The 23,602-nt window shown below is 39.8% G+C and overlaps 1 protein-coding gene across 7 annotated transcripts in view; it reads right to left on the bottom strand.

Moving 5' to 3' along the window:
* WDR89 (WD repeat domain 89) overlaps window positions 1-17,876 on the bottom strand; it is a 35,063-nt gene extending 17,187 nt beyond the window's left edge. For 4 of the 7 annotated variants that reach the window (XR_011077021.1, XM_068565782.1, XM_068565860.1 and 1 more), the window contains exons 1-2: window positions 17,805-17,876; window positions 6,064-6,192 (exon numbers count right to left, since the gene is read on the bottom strand). The gene's annotated coding sequence lies outside the window, so the exon portion shown is untranslated. The other 3 variants (XM_068565941.1, XM_068566025.1, XM_068566104.1) reach the window with 3 other exon arrangements.
* Between the last annotated feature and the right edge of the window lie 5,726 nt (window positions 17,877-23,602).

Here is a 23,602-nt window from a genome sequence, read left to right as displayed (position 1 = left end):
ATTATAATTTTCATTATCCCACCACAGAGATACATTAATGGAGGAGACATTTAGTCTTCTTGATTCCAGCAGGGAGTGAATTCATGATCATCTGAATCATATAGAATTGTATAGTTACAAGTGTTTAGTGGGAGGGAGGTCAGAGTTGTGCCAGTACCATAAATGTTTTCGAAACACAAAGAAAGATTTTGGGTAAGAGTCCAGATTGATTAAGGGGTATTCCTTTATGGGCAGGGGGCACCCAATGGAATGTTGTAATGTCCGGTGCCAATTTGCTGCAAGGAAGAACATGCACCTCTTCAAAGTTACCAAAGGAAAAGCCTACATCTCTGCCAGACAGATTTCGCCATCCTTCTAAGGCTAATGGCCAGGTTACCAGTTCAGGTTCATCATGAATGTTATTAGCTCTGGCACAAATCAAACAATCAGTAAGGCTGGCAGAGTCAGGGAGTTTTGGTAAGGTGCGCCAAGGGATGCGCTAAAGCTAAAGAGAGCAGCAAGAAAGCCAAAGAAAGGGCAATTAGAACTTTAGGCAGCATGACATAGGCCTGGTCTGGATATCTTGGGAAAGCTGTCTACTTCTGATGTCATCTGCTTCAGTAGAAAATTTTAGCTTTGAATCACCAGTTAGGTTGCAGATCCACTCAAGTTTGGGGGCCCTTTTATAGAAGAGACGCATGAATCCAGGAGTCTATCCCTTGGAGCTTAGCGACACAGGGGTTAGTCAGCAACAGCTGGTAGGGGCCCTTGCAACAAGGTTGGAGGGAAACTTTATGGATATGCCTTCTCCAACAGACGAAGTCACCAGGCTGCAAAGTGTGGTGTTTGACATCTTTGTCTCCTGGGATCATGCTGTGGAAAGATTATTCCTCCAAAGCATTATTATTGTCAATGGATTTAATTAGACCTTTGCAAAACTGAAATATATCCCCTTTTATTATTTGTAGGTCAAAGGAAGCAGGGACTAAATGCGTTGGCTGTCCTATAATTATTTCAAAGGGTGAGAGCTTATGAATCCTGAATGGAACGGGTCCAAGATTTAGAAGAACCAGCAGAAATATTTTTGGTTGAGGTATCTGGAGATTTTTAACTAATTCAGCCAATGGTTCTTGATAATTCCATTTGTATGTTCAACCAGTCCTGAAGAGTGAGGATGATAAGCAAAATGAAAATGTTGTAGAACTGGCCAGATGGCACAGATTTGTGAAAGTACTTGTCCAGTAAAGTGGGTTCTCCAGTCACTATGGAGTTCCAGGGAGGTTCCTCAAATGGAAGTAATCTTTTCTAAAAGGACTTTAGCTACAGAAGAGGCAGCTGCCTTTCTACATGGAAATGCTTCAGTCCATGTGAAAACATGCACACCATTACTAGCCTAATATATTTATATCCATGAGACAGGAACAATTGTATGAAATCCATCTGCCGGACCTCAAATGGTCTACTGGGTAAATCAAAATGTCCCCAGGCAGTGTAGATAGTCTTCTCTGGGTTGAATTTAGGACAAGATATGTGTTTTTTGTGGCCTTGCCGACGTTTCTCCACCAATATTGATTCATAAATGTTACCATTTTCTCACTGGACCAATGGTTTAAGTCATATATGGTAGTTAAAAAGGGAAATTTTAGATTTTTTTTTGGCAGGACCAATTTATTACTGGGTCCAAACCAGAGTCCCTTTACTTCATGGTACCAACAGCCTTTGACTTTCCAATTCTGTTTTTCTCTTTCAGAGGCCAATTGTTGTACTTCCCTGGCTAGTTCCCTTAGGTCCTCGCCAGGGGGAGTAGCCTTCTGGACCATGACAGAGGTTTGGTTTATAGATCTCAGAAGGGTGGCATTTTTTGCAGGAATACTGGTGAGGTGGTTTCCTTTGGCTTCCAGAAAATCAGACTTGGAATGCCCAGGGACTTTAATGATAGCTAGAGCTGCTGGCAGCAGTACGGCATCCAAAAAATTTTGGACATAAGGGCCATTCTTAATCTTAACTCCACTAGAAGTAAGGAAACCCCACTGCTTCCATAAAATTCCAAAGTCATGGGCTATCCCAAAGGCATGTCAACTATCTGTACAGACATTTGCCGTCTTGCCTTTGGCTAAAACATATGTTTGAATTAGAGCATGTAACTCCACTTGTTGGGCTGAAGTGGTCGAAGGCAAGGGTGCAGCCTCAATGACCTTGCATACCTGGCACAGAATTTGCCATTCTCACTTTTTAGGCAAGAACCATCAATTAACCAGATCAGCATTCACCAAGGGGGTTTCTTGTTAAGTCATCATGAGGGGTCAAGAGGTGATCCATCAAAGTCAAACAGACATGGGGAATTTCATCAGTGCAAGAGGGAAGAGGGATAGCAGGGTTGAGACTGTTATAATGAATAAGGGTCATATGAGGGGAGGTTAGTAAGAGGATTTCATAGGTGGTAAGACGTCTCGCTGAAAGGTGTTGAGTGTGGTGCAAAATTTAAGAAAGGCTCAACAGGCTAAGGTACAAAGATGATCAAGGAGGATCCTATAACAATCTCTTCAGTAGCCTTTACTAAAAGAGTGGAAGCAGGCATAGCTCCAAGGGGTGGGGGTGGAGTATTCTCAGGCCACTGGATCTCACTGTTGGCTGTAGAAACCTAAAGGTCGGTGATAGCCCCCATGTTTTTGGGTAAGTAATCCGAGGGCATTCCCTTCCTTCTCATATACAAAAAGGAAAAAGGGTAGCTGATAATTTAGGTGTCCAAAGGCAGGTGGATTTATTAGGCTTTCCTTCAAGATCTTAAAGGCCAAGCTATCTTGATCATCCAAACAATGGGGTCAGGTTGGTGTTCTTTAGTAAGGCATATAGGGGCTGAACCACTAAGGAGAAATTTGGGATCCAATTATGACAATGACCAGCTAGCCCAAGAAAGCCTCCAGAGAATTTTATGTCATTTAAATCAGCCTTTCAAACTTGTGAGAAGTAAGAAGGCCTCAGTAAAGCCTTGAGGCATGACTGTCCAGATGTACTGTTGTCCTTCTCAGGTAAAGGCAAAGAGACACTGACTACCCCTTTCAACAAGGATACTAAAAGCCCACTGTATAAGTTGACTAGAATGTAAAAGTTGCTTCCAGTATGGATGGATACCAACAGCATATGGGGATTAGAAAAGACAGGACGGCAAAGAATTACAATGTTATTCATTGCCCTACAATCTTGGACAAATCTCCATCCTCATTCTGTTTTTTTAACAGGCAAAATAAGGGTATTACAAGGACTCGCACAAAGGATAATAGGTCCTTGGGCCTTATGGTCCTCTATAATGGGCCTTATGCCCTGTAAACCTTCCTTATTCACAGGATATTTGTTTATTCTTAGGAGAGGTTTTGTGCGGTCAATCTGGATCATAATGGGTGGGGCACCATGAATTGTGCCTTTTTCTGTTAAGAATTTTGTCCAAAGATTAGGGAATACCAGGTTTAATAGGGCGGATGAGTACAAAGTTTGGACTGCCTTGGTTTGTAGAGTGCAAATAATTGCAAAAGGGGTTAAATTTTCCTAAGTGTTGAATTCAAACTCAAGGGATATTTCTGCCTTTTGAGAGAGAGAAAAAAAAAAGGCAGCATTGTATTTCTCCAGAAAATCTCATCCCAGTAAATGTTTCGGAGCAGGCATTTATCTTGCAAAGGTCCAGACAAAAAAATATGGGCTGAGAAATAAGGACACATTGCAGTTTTTTTAAGACTCCCACTATTTGAACATACATATTACTCCAAGAAAGGGACTGTTTAATTGTAGTGGGGTTCAGCACTTGTAAGAGTAGCTCCTGTGTCAATTAATACTGTAAGGAGGGACTTTCCTGGTGGCGCAGTGGTTAAGAATCCGCCTGCCAATGCAGGGGACACGGGTTCGAGCCCTGGTCTGGGAAGATTCCACATGCCACAGAGCATCTAAGCCCGTGCGCCACAACTACTGAAGCCTGTGTACCTACAGCCCATGGTCCACAACAAGAGAAGCCACCACAATGAAAAGCCCACGCATGGCAACAAAGAGTAGCCCCAGCTTGCCGCAACTAGAGAAAGCCCGTGCACAGCAATGAAGACCCAACGCAGCAATAAATAAATAAATAAACAAATAAATAAAATTTTTTTTTAAAAAAAACTGTAAGGAATTTGTCCCTCATCTGTATGAGTAGTTTCCTCCAGTCTATTTAATGGCAGAACAAGGAACAGTCCCTGTGTGTCCTTGGAGTCCCATCACTGGGGGTGGGTTTGGCCATGGGTTCTTAGAAGGTTGTGACTATTTGGATTTCAATTTGTAGCGATCCTTTTTCCATGGTCAGGTTTTTTATAATAATGACATAGTCCTGTAGGATGGATTTGCTTTGGAGTTTCTATCCGTTGGTGTTGTAGATTCAAAATCTTAGTTGTCTTTTTTCTAGAGTCACCTTCTATGATGTGAGCTAATTTATTAGCCAGATTGACAAGGTCAGGGGTGAACACTGTCTCCCATTCTATACAGGTTCTTTTGACCAACAAGGATAAGTTCTTGTGCAGGCCATTTATACACATGGAATTAAAAGCCACCTGAGTGGGGACTTCTCTGGTGGCGCAGTGGTTAAGAATCAGCCTGCCAATGCAGGGGACATGGGTTCGAGCCCTGGTCCGGGAAGATCCCACATGCCGTGGAGCAACTAAGCCCCTGCGCCACAACCACTGAGCCTGCGCTCTAGAGCCCGAGAGCCACAACTACTGAGCCCGTGAGCCACAGCTACTGAAGCCCGCGCGCCTAGAGCCCATGCTCCACAACAAGAGAAGCCACCGCAATGAGAAGCCCGCGCACTGCAACGAAGAGTATCCCCCGCTCGCCGCAACTAGAGAAAGCCTGCGCACAGCAACGAAGACCCAACACAGCCAAAAATAAATAAAATAAATAAATTAGTTTAAAAAAAAAAAAATACCGTTTTTTTAAAAAAAAAAAAAGCCACCTGAGTGGACTCAACATCTATGGGGAGTCCAGAATTTTCATTGAAAACAATTTGGAGTTTGTTGTAATAGTCATGGAAGGATTCGGCAGGCTTTTGGATGCATACCTGAGTTTTATTCCAGTCCACAGGTTTGGGGAAGGCTCTAGGGATTGTTCTGTGCAGCCTTTTGGCTATACGATGAGGTTACCATATAAAAGGACTACTGGTTGGTTTAGCTTACACCCTAGAAGTTGTTCAGGGTTTCCCCAACCTGCAGTTTTAATCCATTGTGGGGCCTGACATTCTCCAACAAGCAAATGAACTAATTAATAGAGACCAGAGAGACTACATTGGTAGGTTGGGGTTACAATACTGAATTCCTCAGCAAATGTATGGGGATCCTCAGTTACCTTGGGGAAATCCTTAATTACAGCCCTAATTTTGGTCTTTGTCCATGGGGCGTAGGAAATCTAGGGCAGTTTTTAGTAGGATGCTCAGAAGGTCTCATTTTGAAAAAGAAGATCTTAATGGGCTCAGTTTGGTGAGGAACGAAAGTAAATTCAGACAGAGGAGAGACTCAGGAAGGGGCAAGGAGGGATACAGAGGAGGTGGAACAGTGGGGTTAGAAAGGACCTCGGTTAGCACTGAGGAAAAGGGCTCTGGAACTTTTTTATCCATCTTTGGTTGTTTATTTGCTTCAGTTAATGTAGAAACAATAAGGAGGCAATTTTAGAATCCTGAATGTTTAGTAGCCTCTAGATACCAATTAAAATAACAATCCCACTCAGATTGCTTAATATTGTAGCCATGGTCTTCTAACTTAGTTCAAAGAAAACAAGTTTGGGGAGATCAAAGGTTCCACAAAATGACAATTGGAGTTCTATGTTATCCTTTGTAAGATTGGTCTATTTAGTCAAACATGCACATGAGGAAGGACCATAATTTTTTTAACATAAAACTGGCTAGGATTCCCCAAGGGGGAGGCCACCTTTAGTACATTCAGATGACTAGATAAAATTATCAGAAACAAAAGAGTACTTACCAGAAGGACAATCTGTCTTTATCTAGATTTTGAATAAAGTTAAGACAGCTCAACCAAAAGGAGGTAGCTTGAGATCTGAGAGGAGACTTACCAAACTGAAAGTTACAGCGACTCACAGAAGCAAACAGTGCAAAGGACTCAAGTGCAGGAACCTCACTTGATCCCGGAAGTTCAAGTGGTTGGCGCCTTCAGATCACTTATGACACCATGTAATGTCAACCTAAAAGAAAAGAGGTAAGCTGAGGCAAACTCGAGTTACTGAAAATCGAGTTTATCCTGGAGTAGCAAAGATACTGCAGTTCGGGACACGCATGCTGCAGTAAGCTACAGGTGAGTCCACTGAAGGTTTAGGTTGGGTTGCATTTATGGGCAAGGAGTGCAAAAGGGGAGGATCCAACTTGGAGCCATGCAGAGGGTTCACTGGCTCAAAGACAGGGAGAGATTCATTGGTCAGAGGTTAAGTTTCACTCCTTTGTAAATCAGGCATTTATGGGAAATCAGTCTCTCAGTCTTCAAGTTTCATTGTTCTGAGAGGACAAGTGTGAGATTCTCCATTCCATATCCTTCAATTCCATTTTAGATTAAAATCCTTTTACAGTTTTATCCACATCAGGCTGGAGGGACATATGGGGGTAGCCAAGGGAGGATGTAAAATAGACATTTGGATACATCAGTTTACAGCTCAGGAGGAAAGTATAAAACTGGGTCATCAGACTATAGGAAATAGGCAGTAGTTAAAAACTAGGGAATTGGATGAAACTCCTGAAGGGGAATTATACAGAATGATATAAAACAACAGGTCAAGAACGGAATCCTGAGGGCTTCCCTGGTGGCGCAGTGGTTAAGAATCCGCCTGCCAATGCAGGGGACATGGGTTCGAGCCCTGGTCCGGGAAGATCCCACATGCCGCGGAGCAACTAAGCCCGTGCGCCACAACTACTGAGCCTGCACTCTAGAGCCTGCGAGCCACAACTACTGAAGCCTGCAGGCCCTCTTAGAGCCCATGCTCCACAACAAGAGAGGCCACCGCAATGAGAAGCCCATGCACCACAGCAAAGAGTAGTCCCCGCTCGCCGCAGCTAGAGAAAGCACACGCGGAGAAATGAAGACCCAATGCCGCCATACATACATACATATATGCATACATAAATAAATAAATATAAATTAGGAAAAAAAAAAGAATAGAAACCTGAAACACCAGTTAAAGGAACGGGCAGAGGAAAAATAAAAACTATAAAGGAGACAAAGAAAAAAAAAGAACCCGAAGAACCTCAGAAAAGTGACCAAACAATAGACAGCTAGTATTAACTGATCATTAATAACTAGGTTCCTGTATCAGTCTCTTCACATGCATTGCTTCATTTAACCCTACCAATAACCCTAAAAGATAATCTTTTTATTACTGCTGTTTAGGTGAGGAAACTGAGGCTTAGAGAAATAGGTATTGCACAGTAGTTAAGAGAATGGGTATACCGCCAGACTGTCAGGGTTCAAATTCTGGCTTCACCAGCTGCATAGCACAGGGAGATCAGCTCTGTGCTTTGTGACCACCTAGAGGGGTGGGATAGGGAGGATGGGAGGGAGACGCAAGAGGGAGGGGACATGGGGATATATGTATATGTATAGCTGATTCCCTTTGTTATAAAGCAGAAACTAACACACCATTGTAAAGCAATTATAGTCCAATAAAGATGTTAAAAAAAAAATTCTGGCTTCACTAGCTATGTGTTTCAGCTTCCTATTCTTTAAACAGAGGTTAACAGTTCCAACCTAACAGGGTTGTTATAAGATATAAACTAATTACTACATGTTAAGTGCTCAGAATGATGCCTGGCCCGAAAGACCAAGAAGTGCTAGCACAGAGAACTTCAAAGAAATGCAAGTGTCAAACGATAAACTTGCAGAATAACCTATTAGATTTTACATATATATATACATATCCCCCATGCTGTTAACCATGATAACTGACATCAAACTGAATATATACACTGGGGGGGAGGGGGGCAGGGAGACAAGCAGACTAGATACTTCTACAGTGAATTCACAGTATGAAATGTTCTCCCCAAAAGTCACCAAACAGAAAGATGCTTTAACACTTTATCATACTAATAATTCTTTTAATTTCCACTGTTAACCAGTGCCTGAAATAAGGTTAAGCCAGAATGAGGCTTCCTAATACTGGAGAGCTTATAATCATGTCCACATATCTCTCATACAAAAGGCAACAGTTTATAAATATTTATAAATTGATAGTTAAAGATATCTTCTTTTACATTTTGAAGTATAGATTCACTATTTATTACTCCAAATTAGATGAGTATCCAAAAGGGATCTATTGAAATAGAAATCAAAACAGTGGTAAAAACCTTTAAACATAAATATTTATAGCTTTATATTCGTGTAAAGATTCAATAGGACAGACCAGCTCTCTTAACCACTTTGTGCCATATCACGGGAAGATCAGAATCTAGTTAAGTTCTAAACTCATTTCCTTTCCTCTGAACACAGTGAAAGATCCTGATATTAGAGAAATAACCAACAAAAGGCATAATTCTTGAACCATGCTACAAAAGCCGGATATTAAGAGGAAAAAAAAATTCCACGCTTACTGTATAGATCTGATGTGAAGGATAAAAAGGACTGGAAATAATGTACTGTCAAGTTTAACTTTACTAAACATGAAGACTTAAGCTACCAAATTCTTTTTTAATACTTGCCTTCTTTGTTCATGGCACTGATGACTACTGCCATCAAGCAACAGGTGCAAAAATTAGAGAATGACAAAAAACATCATTCAGGACTTAATTACAAAGTCTCTAAACAGAATAAATTTCCACTGTCACCCAGGATAACTGAGATTTTCTCAAGTTGTTTTTTCCTCTTCACCTGGCAATATAAATTCCTACCTCTATGTGAACTCCTAGATTTTATCCTCAACCCTGATCTCTCTTCAAAATTCCAATCCTATATTTCTAATGTCTGCCTAGACCTCTACCCCTGAACGTGCTGCCAAAACTTCAAATTAAATATACTCAAAATGTAACTCAAACATATATTCTTCATCTCTGTTAACTGCACAATCTTCTCAGTCACCAAGGCTCAAAATCTCAGAATTACCTTTGATTAAAGGGAGGCAAATGATAAGACTCCCCTAGCTAATAAAGCCTACCTTGAAAATCGCCCTTTACATCCTTCTCCTCACTGTTTGTCCTGCCACTATCCTCCTGTTTTCCATTACCTCTCGCCTGCAACTGCAGTAACCTCCGCTGTGCCTGATACAGAGCATGACAGGAAACACCTGACTTAACATCTGATTCCTGGCCAAAGATGTCAAGAACGGGTAAATTTCTTACTTCCCACACGAGAAATATCATGTGAGAGTTTTATTCTTAGAAGCCAACTTCATGTTGTAAAAAATATTGACAGTATATCAGAAATAAAAGCAAATATAGATTTCACAAACATTTCTTAAGTACATAAAACGAAACACTTAATTTTTATAAAGTCTGACATACATTCTTTTGTTGTTTCTGCATGAACTGCAGATGTCTGAACATGTGAATTACACACTATATTTTATAGCAAGCCCAGACTCATCAATACTTTAATAGGCTAGGCAAAATATTTTCCCCACAATACAACTGCAAAAAGAGTTGCTACTCTCTCCAAGAATCCTACATCATTTTCTTGAGTTATCTAGATAATACCCATGCTTCAAGATATAGCTCAAATTCTACCAGTACTACAAAATCTTTCTTAACTCAGCCTAAAGTGAGTTTCTACTCCCTCTGAATGCCAAAATATCAACTGTTACTCATTTAGCAATCATATACCAAATATACTAAAGTGTTATTTATCTCTAGTTATATGTTTTATATATTTATATTTGCTTCTTTCTCCAGTATAAAGTATAAACTTCTTAAGGACAGGAACCATATTTTCCAATCAATCCTCCACCAGCCTGAGACTAACTCCACAGCTTACCTCACGAAATGCTACTTCCCATGAGAGGAGTAGAAAAATATAAACACACACATAACACACTCAATAGAGGCAGGCAGGAGGCAAAGATAAGGAACTACACATAGATGTAAAACAATGACAGTCAAAGACAGGAAACACACACACACACACACACACACACAGACCAAGCTTTAGAAGCAGCTATCCCTTTTGTGGAGAAATTAAATAGTAATAATATTATCACTATTGATAAAACATCCATAACCACAGTTTAGAGGTAAATTCACTCAACCTCCTAACATCATAGAAAGCACCAGGAAGGCATAACTGAGGAAGCTAAGGAAAGGGCTAGGATTTGGGAACATCACCTTACCATCTTACACAGTATCCTATAGGCAGAAAGTATTCAGGAAACACCTGATGGTTTGAATGCAATTTAATAACTAGATCTACAAACCCAAATTTCAGACCAGTATGTTCAAAATACAACTCTTCTTTCACAAAATACTTTACGGGATCAAACTAACTCAAAATTCCAGTATAATGCACTAAATACTATGTGCTTTGCTTATATGATATAAACATGCTTTTGATGCCAAAAAGATACATCCACATTATAATTTTCAAGATTTTAAAAAATAACCCAATGATTCATAAAATTGTATTCTTCCTATTTTTAGAATGGCTCAGGGTATTTGTGTGATTTTTCAGGCTCCCTTCTTAGTTCCTAAGAAATAACTTCAGTTTGACTTTACAACCTCAGGGTGGGGGGTGGGGGCAGGGGAAGGGAAAGTTTGGAAAGAATAAAATAGCTCTGCAAAAATAATTCAGTGCTACATTAAATACAAATTAATGATAGGCTAATGAAATCACAGTGGCGCAGTTGTTAAGAATCCGCCTGCCAATGTAGGGGACACAGGTTCCAGCCCTGGTCCGGGAAGACCCCACACGCCACGGAGCAACTAAGTCCGTGCGCCATGACTACTGAGCCTGCGCTCTAGGGCCCGTGCGTCACAACTACTGAAGCCCACGTGCCTAGAGCCTAAGCACCACAACAAGAGAAGCCACCACAATGAGAAGCCCGCGCACCGCAACGAAGAGTAACCCCCGCTCACTGCAACTAGAGAAAGCCCGCGCACAGCAACGAAGACCCAACACAGCCAAAAATTAAATAATTAATTAATTAAAAAACAACAACAACAAAAACTAACCACTATGGAAAATTTAGCTTCAGTATCTATTCTTTCTTCCTTTCTTGAAAATAGATGCCTGTCATAAATGCTAACAACTTTAGGTCTGAGTAATGCAGGGCTGAAGGATTCATGAAGAAAGGGAAGCAGTCTGACAGAATTAGAACCAAGATAAAAATACTCTAACAAGCAGCCAAGAATTGGAAACACAATGGAAAATGAAGAAACGTGTCTCTGAGATGGACCTAGTCAATATGAGTGAGCTGAAAGGTGTTAAAGGTGGAAATGAAGGCAGTATTTTTATGGGAAAAGATCTGCACTAGAAGTAAGGAGGCTTACTTTTTTTCTTGCATGTGACCTTCAGTAAATTACAGATCCAATCTGAATCTTGGTTGCCTCACATTTCCACTTGTTCTGTTTACTGATACTTTTGTATGCATCAGTGACATTAACAGCAACTAAGACATACTGAACTTTTGTTATAATCCAGGCACTGTTCTAAATGCCTTATATGCATTATATCTCATTTAACCTTCCAGACAGCCCTACAAAGTAGGTACACTTACTTCTCCCATTTTATAATTAGGAAGTAAAGCTTAGAAAAGGTAGGTGATATGCCAGAGGTCACTTTGCTCACAAATGCATAGCAGGGATTGGAACTCAAAACTGGTTTCAGAGCCCACACTCTTAAATACTTTCTTATACTGCCTCTCAAATGATATAAAGGAAATACTTTACAAAGCATTCTTAAATGGCCATTCAAATGTGAAGTCCTGTTATAATTCTTATTTGCACTAATCAAAATGACTTCATACAACCAAGCAACATAAAGTTAAAATATATAAAGCATAAATATGTGGAAGGCCTTAACAAAGTTTTTTAAGACAGTGGTATTATCAATGATGTGAAATCCAGTGCAAATTTTAGTTGAATGGATGCGTAAATTTCCAAGTATTTATAGGCTTAGAGACTTAAAATATCAGCTACAAGATATAATTTAAAATATAAGCCATCCCCTAGAGCTTTTTCTCTTTTAGCTATTATTTCACATTAATACTTGATGAATGATATTGAATAAAATCATTAAGGAAGGAATTTATTTAATAGTGTTTGTCAGGCACTGTTTTAAGCACTTCACAAATATTTACTCATTTAATCCTAACAGCCGACAAAGTAGTTATAATTGGAGCCAGTATTCAACTCAGGTCGTCAGGTTTAAGGATCTGTGCTCTTAACCACTAGCTCCATTGCAATTCAAGGAATGGTGAAATTCTTTTTTTTTTAGGCCAATAAAAAGTACTAATGATTAGGATGAATGTCCACAAAGAGAATGGAGCCATCACTTACCTCAGCATACATACTAATACAAAGGAACATGAAAAAGAAATATATTAACTGATATGGTAAACTAATCTACACTATCAGGAAAAGTTATTAGTCTTTGGAAGAAGAGATTTCTTTTAATTTTCCTATGAAATTGTACTGTTAGCACACCAAAGGAATGAAATTGGGAAAATAATATTAATTAACACTAATATTAACTTAAAAGACTTGATAGAAAGGATTTTTATCATTTTTTGGTCCAGTCATCTTATGAAGCAGCAAAAAAATTAAAAAAAAAAAAAATCACTTGAACGAGTGGATTTCACAATAGAATTCATGCTAAACTTGAACCTTTTAAGGTATAACAGATACTTAATATAACCTTATATTTTGTTTATGAAAGAATTACATTTTTCAAAGGACTATAGTATGTTATTTCATCTGTTTCTCACAACTCCGAGAGTTAAGTAGGAGAAGTACTATTATTCTTATTTTACAAATACGAAACTTAAGCTCAGAAAAGTTAAATATTGTGCATGGTCTAGATATACCTTCTGACTCCAAGTGCTTCTTCTATTACATCATGCTGCCACAATTTTAAGCTTTATACTTTTCAAGTTGTTTCACAGCCAAGAACATTTGGAAAATATACAGTAGAAAACATAATGAAGTTTTATGGTCGTTAAAATGTAAAGAGATTTGCTAAAAATCTCATTATTGTATGATGTACAAGTTATCTAGCTGAAATGATGAACAAGTTAATTCAGCCAAAATGAACTTGGAACCCAAGAAAAATCTGCATTTAAAGCTAAGTGATAGGGAGTTACTTACACACACACACACACACACACACACAAACAAGGTAACTGAATCCAATTTTAAATGCATAAATGTGAAATAACGTAACCCTATAATAATACTATTTTTCAGGAAGTAAAAAAAAAAATCACTTCTAACTACCATACATCTCAATCACTTAAATGCTAGCTTCCCAGAGATTATCTGTTTCAAAGATAGTTTTTAAAATTGTTCATTCCGGGACATCCCTGGCGGCGCAGGGGTTAGGAATCCGCCTGCCAATGCAGGGGACATGGGTTCGAGCCCTTGTCCGGGAAGATCTCACATGCCGCAGAGCAACTAAGCTCATGCGCCACAACTACTGAGCCTGCGCTCTAGAGCCCGCGAGCCACAACTACTGAAGCCCGTGCGCCTAGAGCCTGTGCTCTGCAACAAGAGAAGCCACCGCAATGAGAAGCCTGCGCACCACAAGGAAGAGTAGCCCCCAGTTGCCGCAACTAGAGAAAGCCTGCACGCAGCAATGAAGACCCAACACAGCCAATAAATAAATAAAATAAATGAATAAATAAATAAATAAATAAAATAAAAATGTTCATTCCTCTAGGACTTCCCTGGTGGTGCAGTGGTTAAGAATCCACCTGCCAATGCAGGGGACAGGGGTTCGAGCCCTGGTCCGGGAAGATCCCACATGCCACGGAGCAACTAAGCCCGTGCACCACAACTACTGAGCCTGCGCTCTAGAGCCCGTGAGCCACAACTACTGAGCCTGCGCTCTAGAGCCCGTATGCCACAACTACTGAGCCTGCGCTCTAGAGCCCACGTGCCACAACTACTGAAGCCCGCGCACCTAGAGCCCGTGCTACACAACAAGAGAAGCCACCACAATGAGAAGCCCACGCACCACAACAAAGAGTAGCCCCCGCTCGCCGCAACTAGAGAAAGCCCGTGTGCAGCAACAAAGACCCAACACAGCCAAAAATAAATAAATAAATTTACTTTAAAAAATTTTTTAAATGTTCATTCCTCTGTATCTATTTCACCTGAATTACTACCCAGCCAAGGAACAGAGAAGGCTGGTGAACCAAATAGGAACATTTAACAAATAAGTGAAATAGCTTAGGTTTGGATTATCAGTTATGTAATTAATTATCAAGAAAACATCCAATAAACTGTACCTTAAGTGCACAAAAATAAAAATGTTGTAGCTATAAACTGTGTACTATACCCTCACAGCCCTAAGTTAGGTGGCGGACCACCCACATTGGACTTGTAAAGAGGACGGCCTAAAACTAGTCTTGTAATCATTAGCTTGACACCACTTTGAGGGAATAAAAGCACTAAAGAAGCTGATAAAGAATTTTTTTGGAATAAGTTATTTGTGGAAAAATATTACAGAATTTTTTCCTTGGGCCCACTTTACCATGCATGACAGTGGTTCAAACTCAGACCTTTTTTTAAAATTTCTTTTTTAAAATTATTATTTTTTATTGGAGTAGAGTTGATTTACAATGTTGTGTTACTTTATGCTGTACAGCAAAGTGAATCTGTTCACATATATCCACTCTTTTTTAGATTCTTTTCCCATATAGGCCATTACAGTCAAACTCAGACCTTGATCTGGTACCCTGTAGACTGCTGATACAAGAGCCATGCCTGGAAAAGTCCAAGATACTGTGCCTGGATACCTGCTCAAACAGAACAAGGACAAATGGGTGCATCGCACTGCATTGTTATTTATAGAGCAAAGGATGTGAGACTTTTTCTTGTGGACCTGATGATGGCAAAGGTATGGAGCCAGCAAAAAAAGAAATTTGTGTAATAGGTTTGTCTAGAGGCATTTGGACACCAACAGAGTCCACAGGGTGAAGAAACTAAAGGCTGGAAACTAAGGGTTGAGGACAAGTCTTAACAAGTTGGCTACAGGTATGGCCCATTGTAGCAGACTGCTAACTCATCAGCAGATCACTAGCGTAGGCACACAACTAGACTGGTTAGGTGTGGCTATGTGACAGAGTTTTAGCCAAAAGAACCTGAGAAAAAGCAATGTAGGTCACTTCTAGGCCTGGCCCACAGAAATGTCCCACATGTGCTTCTCCTTGCCCTTTACCCTTCCATCTCCATGCAAAAAGCACAGAGACTGTTACAGAGTAGTTCTTATATACTGAATGCCTACTTGAAGCTGGGTTCTTTCGTATTTTATCTTATTCCAACATATCCGTACTGGGTGGGATGGTAACAAACCCAACTCATCAGATTCTGTCTCCTGAGAATTATTAATTCCAGCCAGACATGAGAGCAACAGATTATTACCTTCTTCTGAAGATACAACAAAAAACTGAAGTCATCAGAGCTACTATCTCCTTGCTGGCGGGACTAGAGGATATCAATCGTGAGGGACTATCAGTCCAGTTCTCCATGAAGCCTAGTGCATATTCTAGCCTTAGGAGCAATGAGACTCAGCGTATTTAGTTGCATAAATGGCTTCCTTATAATAAATCCCCATCATCTGAGGTCATGCTTCTTAAACTAGGGGACACACCTATGACTATAGTAAACTGGCTATTATAAGAAGCCACAAAATAAACTGTCTATCTCCGTAGAACAGCAATGTTATGATGTGGCAATAGTTCAAAATAGTATCAAACACAAATATTATGAAATTGAATGCAATACTCACATGAATTTTTAAGGTAGAAGATTAGAATATAAAGAAATTTCACTCTTCTAAGGGGTTAATTCAGGCTTTGTATCCACATTATCACAGGAATATTCATTTACCTCTTCTGTTTTCCAGGGGAAAAGCTGAAGTACCAACCTATGGTAACTTAGAAGGGTCTTTTCACAGCAATCCAGAAGTCATTTTTTTTTTTTCTCTTACAGCATATCCTACTAGACTCTAAGCTGCACTAGGATAGGATATGTTTTACCCTTCTTTATACCCTTTGTGGCAAGCTAAATAATGCACCCCCAAAACATCCAAGCTCTAATTCCCGGAACCTATGAATGTTTCCTTATACATCAAAAGGGATTTTGTAATTAAGCTAAGGATCTTGAGATGGAGAGATTATTCTGGATTATCTAGATGGGACCTAAGTATAAACACAAGTGCCCCCACTAAGATGAAAGCAGACGGATTTGACTACGGAAGAGAAGGTGATATGATTACGGAAGCAGAGATTGAAGTGATGTGCTTTTAAAATGAAGGAGCCACAAGCCAAGGAATGTAAGAGGCTACCAGAAGCTGAAAAAGGCAAGGAAATGGGACCTCCCTTCAGAGTCTCCCAAAGTAATCAGAACTCAGAAAAGCAGTTAAATGAGCTGATCTACTTTTGCTTTATGCTATCTACAGCAGTCTGAGAAAAGAATACAAACCAGACAAGTACCACTTCTGCATTCACAAGGAATACTATCCTGAACCCTGGATAAGCAGATAAGTGGGCCACATAAGCTTAAGAGGTATTTCACACTCAAGTGGTACTAGGCTGCATGCTATCCACTGTATGTGTGTATATATATAATATTTTAATTATAATATATATTGCATATTAACGATAGTCCAGCTTCCACAGGAAAGAATTTGAAAAGCAGAAAACTGTCATATGTAGTTTACATCAGTAATTTATACATATTATATCATTTGATCCTCACGACTCCAGGAAGTAGACAACTCTGGAATTGATTTCAATTCTGCAGTGGAGGAAGCGGCGGCTGAGCAGGTGACTTGCCCAAAGGTTAGTAAATGGCTCCTACTCTGATGTGTTTCTACTAGATCATTTTACCTCGATGACATCAATTGATTTACTTCTACGTATGTTGTATTAACTTCTAAAATAACTTCAAGTTAGGAAGGAAAACAAGACCAACATTTTACAAGCAATACCATATTTAAATTTTACGTGCATGGAAGCCGAATGTCACACTCAATTAAGTGGTCAGAGAAAAGCTGAAGAGAACACGTGGACGAGTAACTTAACATATCTGTTTCTTCGCATGAAAATGAGAACCGTAACAGTACCTAACCCTTTAGATGTTGCTGTATGGATTAAATGAGATAATACACGTAAAGTGCTTATCATAGTAGCTAGTCTCAGAGTTCGTACTATACACTCCAGCACGTCTCTTCCCAAAGGAAAATCTGCTTTCTGACCCCGAAAATTAACCAGCCCAGGAGGTGCGTAATTTAAGAATGCGAGGGAAGGGAATGAGGGTAGGTGAAAAATAGGTCCTGGCTACCTCTCCTTGAACACTTGACGAATAGGCGCTTTATTTTTACCCAAGAATAACCCAGAGAAGTGCTGGGGGCGGCTTCGGCGACACCAACCTAACCCTTGGAAGGCCCGTGGGGCAGGGACAGCATGGGCATGACCCAGGGGCTCCGACAACTGCACCAGAAGCCCCAACACGTGGTTCTCTCCTCCCAGCTCCTCCCCATTTCCCTCTGCTCCTCGTGCTCCAGGCTCAGCGGCTTCGGCTTTCTACAGTCAACCGGCACTGTCGTTGCCCGTCTAGAGAGCTGCCCATCCCAGGAACCTGCCCAACGCAGGTCTTGGAAATATACCTCACCGGAGAGCCCACACCTGCTGCAGGAGAGAACTCGCAGCACAGCCTCTACGCGGGCCGGTCGACCGGAACTCCACCCTCCACCTCTCTGATTGGATAAACGCACAAAGGAGGATGCAGAGGACTGGTCAGCAGCAGAGAGGCGGGCCATAGCCCAGGGGAAGGGAAAGAGGTTGGGCGGGGGGAGCGAGGAAGCGCCAGGGGATGGTCTCTCTCCGGATTGGACGAATGCAAGATATCTGCGCCTGCGTAGACCCAGCTTCCGTATAGCGCTGCACAGCACTGCCCTTTACGTTACGTTAGCGGAAGTTTTAACGACTTATCGTTTGTGCTGAAAGCTTAGGTCTCCTTGCTGCGTGGCCAATAAAGGGCAAGAATAAAACGAGTTCCGCCTCTTCCTCGGACGAATGGGTCCTTCCGTTGACATAGGGTGACGTGAGTTCCTTTCAGCGTTTAGAGGCTAGTACTCCCGCAGAGCCAGACTCGGGTAGGGAATTGCTATGTTGACTGCGGGTGAGAAATACTTAGTAGTTCGAATCGGGCCCTGAAACACCCACATACGCTCAGAACTCGTATGATTTGAGCGTTGTAATGTGGAAGACTCAGACCTTCTCGCGGTCTTTTGCTTGGCTGTGTCATTGGCTGAAAAAGCTGTCAATTTGAATGTAACTCCGCCTCCACCCCCAGGGAACCCTGGGATTTGTAGTACCGGGCGCAAAGATCCTATGGCTGTCGCTGAGCTCTTCGTTGCTAACAACTGCTGACATTTATTGTGGTTTTCATGTGTTCCGTTGTGATTTGTTATCCTTTCACTTATCAGCACCATTAAAGCCAAAGGACACTTAGGAAAACTGGAAAGACTTCATGTATGTTTGTAAAGATAAATACTAGTGTTTCAAACATTCCACTACTGTGCCTGGCTCTCTGCTAGATGTTCGTAATTAACGTACTAAGCGGATACTAAGTCTTGGCTTTTTGCCTTTAAAACAAAATGGTCTTTGATTTGCATATTAGTGTCCATTCGAGGATATTTGAAAAGTGCCCTAAACTTAACAGCTATCTATACTGTTTTGTCTCTGCTTAACATAAATCAAGTGTTGATACGACATGAAGCAGAACTGGCTGCTGTCTTGACAAAAATAGTGCTGTAATTAAAATGTCAAACGTGACCAGTTTCAGGAGGCACGCACATTGTATATTATTCGAGATTGTATTATCACGTCCATTTTCAGTCTTATTGGAAACATGTTAGTTTAAGGCAGAATTTCCCTGCCTTTATTGAATCATGAACTCCTTTCACTTCTGTGAGCACATTTAGTAATATTTCATCACTTTGTGTTCAGCAAAAGTAAAAATCAATGTATAAATACCAAAACTTTCTGAGTGGAATTTTTCCTTCCAACAGATTTTTTTCTATTTAATATGTAATACAAACTTTCATATATGTAAGAAAAGGGCTTGTTGCTGGACTAAAAATTAAGTACACTTTTAGAGGATTTAAGCCAAGCAGAAGCCGCTTTTTTGACTGATGGTTGGAATAACTGCTTTTATGTTTAAAAAAATCAAATTATTTTAATAATTTTTTGTGTCTTGTTTGTAGATGATGAGAGAGGGTTTCAGGTTTTATTTGCAAATGAAACATGAGAAACATAACTTTTTTATAATTCTCAATAAATAGCCAAATTGGGTGTAATCACCACTATATTTCTCCTTTAAATATTTGATACGATGTACTAAGCGACATATATGGATACGAAAATCACCCTGAGACAAAAATGCAGATTTATTAGTTTTAATGCTTTCCATTAACTAACATTTTGAAAGAATTTTCCTTTTGACTCCTATTTTAAATCAGTGGTCCATTTGGGATGTTAATTAAATTCGTTTGACTAAGAATAAAAACCATTAAAAACTGCAGGTATCAAGACTGCTACTGTCGTTAGCAGGGTTCAGCAGAGTGATAAATCAACTGAGTGACTGACTCCTAGACACATTTGGCTGATCTGTATTAACTGTCTAAGTGCTCACTTTTGGACGCTCTCAAAGTGTTCCATTTTAAAGAGAAAAAACTTTAGTAGTTATTTTTTGTTTAACTGAGAATTTAAAAGTAGAAATTGCAACAGGCACCATTACTGCTTTTTAAGATGTGAACCCAGGAATCACCTTGGTACACCATCTGTTGGGAAAGTTTAAGGAATGACCTCAAGGTGAGATAAATGCAAGATGACTTTTGAGATACAGGAAGAGAATAGTACAATCCCTGTTTGTAATATTTACTTTTTAATATCAACATTTTTCTTTTTCTTTTTATATCTGTATTTTTAAAAATAGTGAACATGATAATAAAAGTATAAACTTTGAAATCTAACCATATATATGTATATATGTTTATATATATATGAATGGTTAAAAAAATTATTGAGAAATATGTGATCAAAAAAGGTGTGGAGGTGTTAAAGAAAAGATTATTCATGACACTTTTTAAGATGGTTAGGCAGACTTTATTCAACGGGGGCTACTGTGGTAGGGTTTTGTAATAGCAGAGAGAGATTGGACTCAACTCTGAATACAACAGGAAAAGTGGGAATTTATAGCCAAGGAGTAGGGGATAGGGGGTCAGTGGATGGAAAATTATTATGAAGAAACATCAGGCATGGGGGGATTATTGCTACATCACTCAACAGTATTCTTACTGAAAGTAGGTGGGTGTAATCAGACATCAACTGGGGGATAGTGAAGGATGAGGCACTCAATCAGATATTGAGGGAGGGTGATTCTGGTTAAGCTGCCTTAGCAGGATTCTTGCTACAGGATTCTTAAACACTGCAAGGAAGGACATGGGAGCTGAAGGTCAAGCCTAGTCAAAAGAGCACACATATATATACAGCCCACACATACTCTTACTCCTATATATACATAAAAATATTTGTATTTGCTATTGTTAAAATATGAAGTCTGAATTACACATAATAACTGCTTGGAAATACTCAGGCTCAATCACTATACCAGGGCTCAACCAGAGAAACAGAATCAGTAGGAGACATATATTAAGGAATTTTTTGCGAGGAATTGACTTACACAGTTGTAGGGGCTGGCTAGGGGATAAGTCTGAAATCTGTAGAGCAGGGTGTCAGGAGAGGCAGGCTGGAACTCTCAGGCATGAGCTGAAGTTGCAATCCACAGGCAGAATTTCTTCTGAGTACCTCAGTTCTGCTCTTAAGGCCCTTCCACTGATTGAATCAGGCCTACCCAGGTTATCCAGGATAATCTTTATTTAAAGTCTACTGATTATGAACATTAATTACATCTACAAAATACCTTCACAGCAACACATAGATGAAGAACTTCAGATCATTCGTTTGAGAGTCCGGTTTCAGGCTTGGAACTCATTCCAAAGAACCATGTTTGACACTGTGTCTTGTATTTGGGGGGAGTGGGTTAGTATAAGCATATAGGATGTACAAACCAATTCCATTTTCCACTCTCTGGTAAAATACATCTAAAAGGAACAGCTCTACCTTCAAACTCTATTCCAGCCTACCTCTCTAACTCCCTATCTCTTTTGGCCGGCTAGTCCTTGAGATCTTGGCCTGACAGCCTACATTTGAAGTCTTTGGCTCCATTCTTTAGCACCAGGAATACTTTGCCCAACTCTTCAATCACAGAGGTTTCCCAGTAAATAAGGCCCACTCGTAGGCAAGCCGGCCTCTGCTCTGTGAGGAGTACTTGCTGGTAAGCTACCAGCTCTAAAGCTTTTGAAAATGTCAGCAACACTGCCCTTGAAGCCAGAAGGTGGAGTGGTGGCTAAAACATCCTGTAACAGGTGCCAGCTGGTTTATACCAGTCACCATGCCAAAATTTTTTCAAGATAGTGGTGGTATTTTAACTACTTCAGTTTTAAGATGGACTTTCCTATTACCCCTTTTAATTTAGACAGCTGAAAGTTGAGGAAGAGGCAGAGCTAGTACTGAAACTGATAATTATGTTGATCGAAAACACTACCTACCTCCAGAAAACCTCTCCATAGGGCTGCTCAAAAGTGGTGAATCAACTGCATTAAGCTGTTTGTTCTCTTCCTGCCACTTTGAAGTTAAAAAGAATGAACAAACAGTAAAATAGCACACTAAATGGAGTCAAGAGGAGAAGAAAGACCAGGCTATCTGACAAACTGGTCTTTGGGTCTTCTATTTAATTAAGAATTAGGACCATAGTTTATTTTAAAGAGAGAGGTGTGGTTAGGATCAATAGGAGCAGCTTAAGATCTTAATAATTGCTATGAAAATTCATTTTTTTCTTTTTTTCTTTTTCGGCGGTGCTGCGTGGCTTGTGGGATCTTAGTTGCCTGACCAGGGATTGAACCCGGGCCCCGGCAGTGAAAGCGCCCAGTCCTAACCACTGTACCACCAGGGAATTCCCATCACTTTTTCATTAAATAAGTTATGAAAGTGCCCATTTACCCATGCATGTGAAATTGATCCAGGGTCCTTCCTCAAGATCAGCTCTAAAAGGATATAGCTGAAAGAGTTATTGAATTGCTAAGATGAACGCTACTACACATTTACACTTTCTTTTTTATCGTAATTCTACTTTCCAGTTTACTTACTTTTAAAATCTGTTCAGTGTGGAAAAGTTCCATCGTATACAAAAGCAGAAAAAAAAATCATGAACCCTTATGTATATGACCCTATCACCCAACTTTAACTGATGGCTAAACTTACTTATATCTATGTTCTCACCCACATTCCCACCACATCTCCTATCTGATTATTTATAAGAAAATCCCAGCATCATTTCATTTGTAAATAGTACTCTTTATAACTCTAAATAAGGACTTTTCCCCCCAAATGTAACTACAATAGGCAGATATTTTAATAAGGACTATTACTCAAAACTAGGTGTGTGATTTTGAGCAAGCTGTTTAATCTCTCTAAACCTCGAATTACTCATCAGGTGACCATATATTCCTCTCAATGGGGTTATGAAGATTAACACAGTGTAAATAAAGTGCCCAGCACAGTGCATGCCACAGTGCAGACGTTCAGGAACTATTGGTTCAGATTCCAAGATTTGGTCTACTTTCACCACTTGCTCTGAGAGATTATAGGAAGGATGACCAAAAACAAGATGTTTGCTGAGCCCTTTAGTTGTTGAAAATTATCCTTGAAAAAAGAAAAAAAATTTAATGATAGCACTAGGAGTGTACAACAGCCAGGAAGTGGAATCTAAGAAGTTTAAATGAAGTAGATCAAAGTTATAGGCAAAGTAGAGTAGAGCCCAGTAATAAGATAATTGATACGAACTTATGTGAAATACACTCGTTGACTAATCTCATATCCTTAGGGTTTTTCTTTTTTCATGTGATCTCCAGTTGATCTATATGATGGTATAATACAAAACTATTCATCTGAGCTGTAAAAGAAATATGAAACCTTTCTGTTTTCTTTTGTAGGATTTCTGGAACTTTTAGCCCCCAGGCTCAAATACCACTGGTATCCCCACTTACTGTCTACATCTTTTTGGATTTACATATTGTTTGATTCTCTCTCACCTCTATTCTAGAAAAATATTTAGTAGGAGGTTGGATTTAATTTTCTAAGCATTATATTAAATAAATTTCCTTGCCAGATGACACAATATCCTAAGTCGTGCCGAGCATTATAAAGATGAATCTGATCATGATTGCCAGCATCTTGATATCTGAGAAATAATAATATCACATTGCAACGAAACCATGTTTTCTTTCATTTAGAGAAATACGTTGTGTATAGAAAAATAAATAAATAAAAGAAAATTTTA

Source organism: Eschrichtius robustus, chromosome 1 (assembly GCF_028021215.1).
Source record: "Eschrichtius robustus isolate mEscRob2 chromosome 1, mEscRob2.pri, whole genome shotgun sequence".
In the NCBI taxonomy this organism is placed as follows: domain Eukaryota; kingdom Metazoa; phylum Chordata; class Mammalia; order Artiodactyla; family Eschrichtiidae; genus Eschrichtius; species Eschrichtius robustus.
The sequence above is the reverse complement of the archived record's forward strand: the minus strand, read 5'-3'. Positions and strand labels throughout refer to the sequence as shown.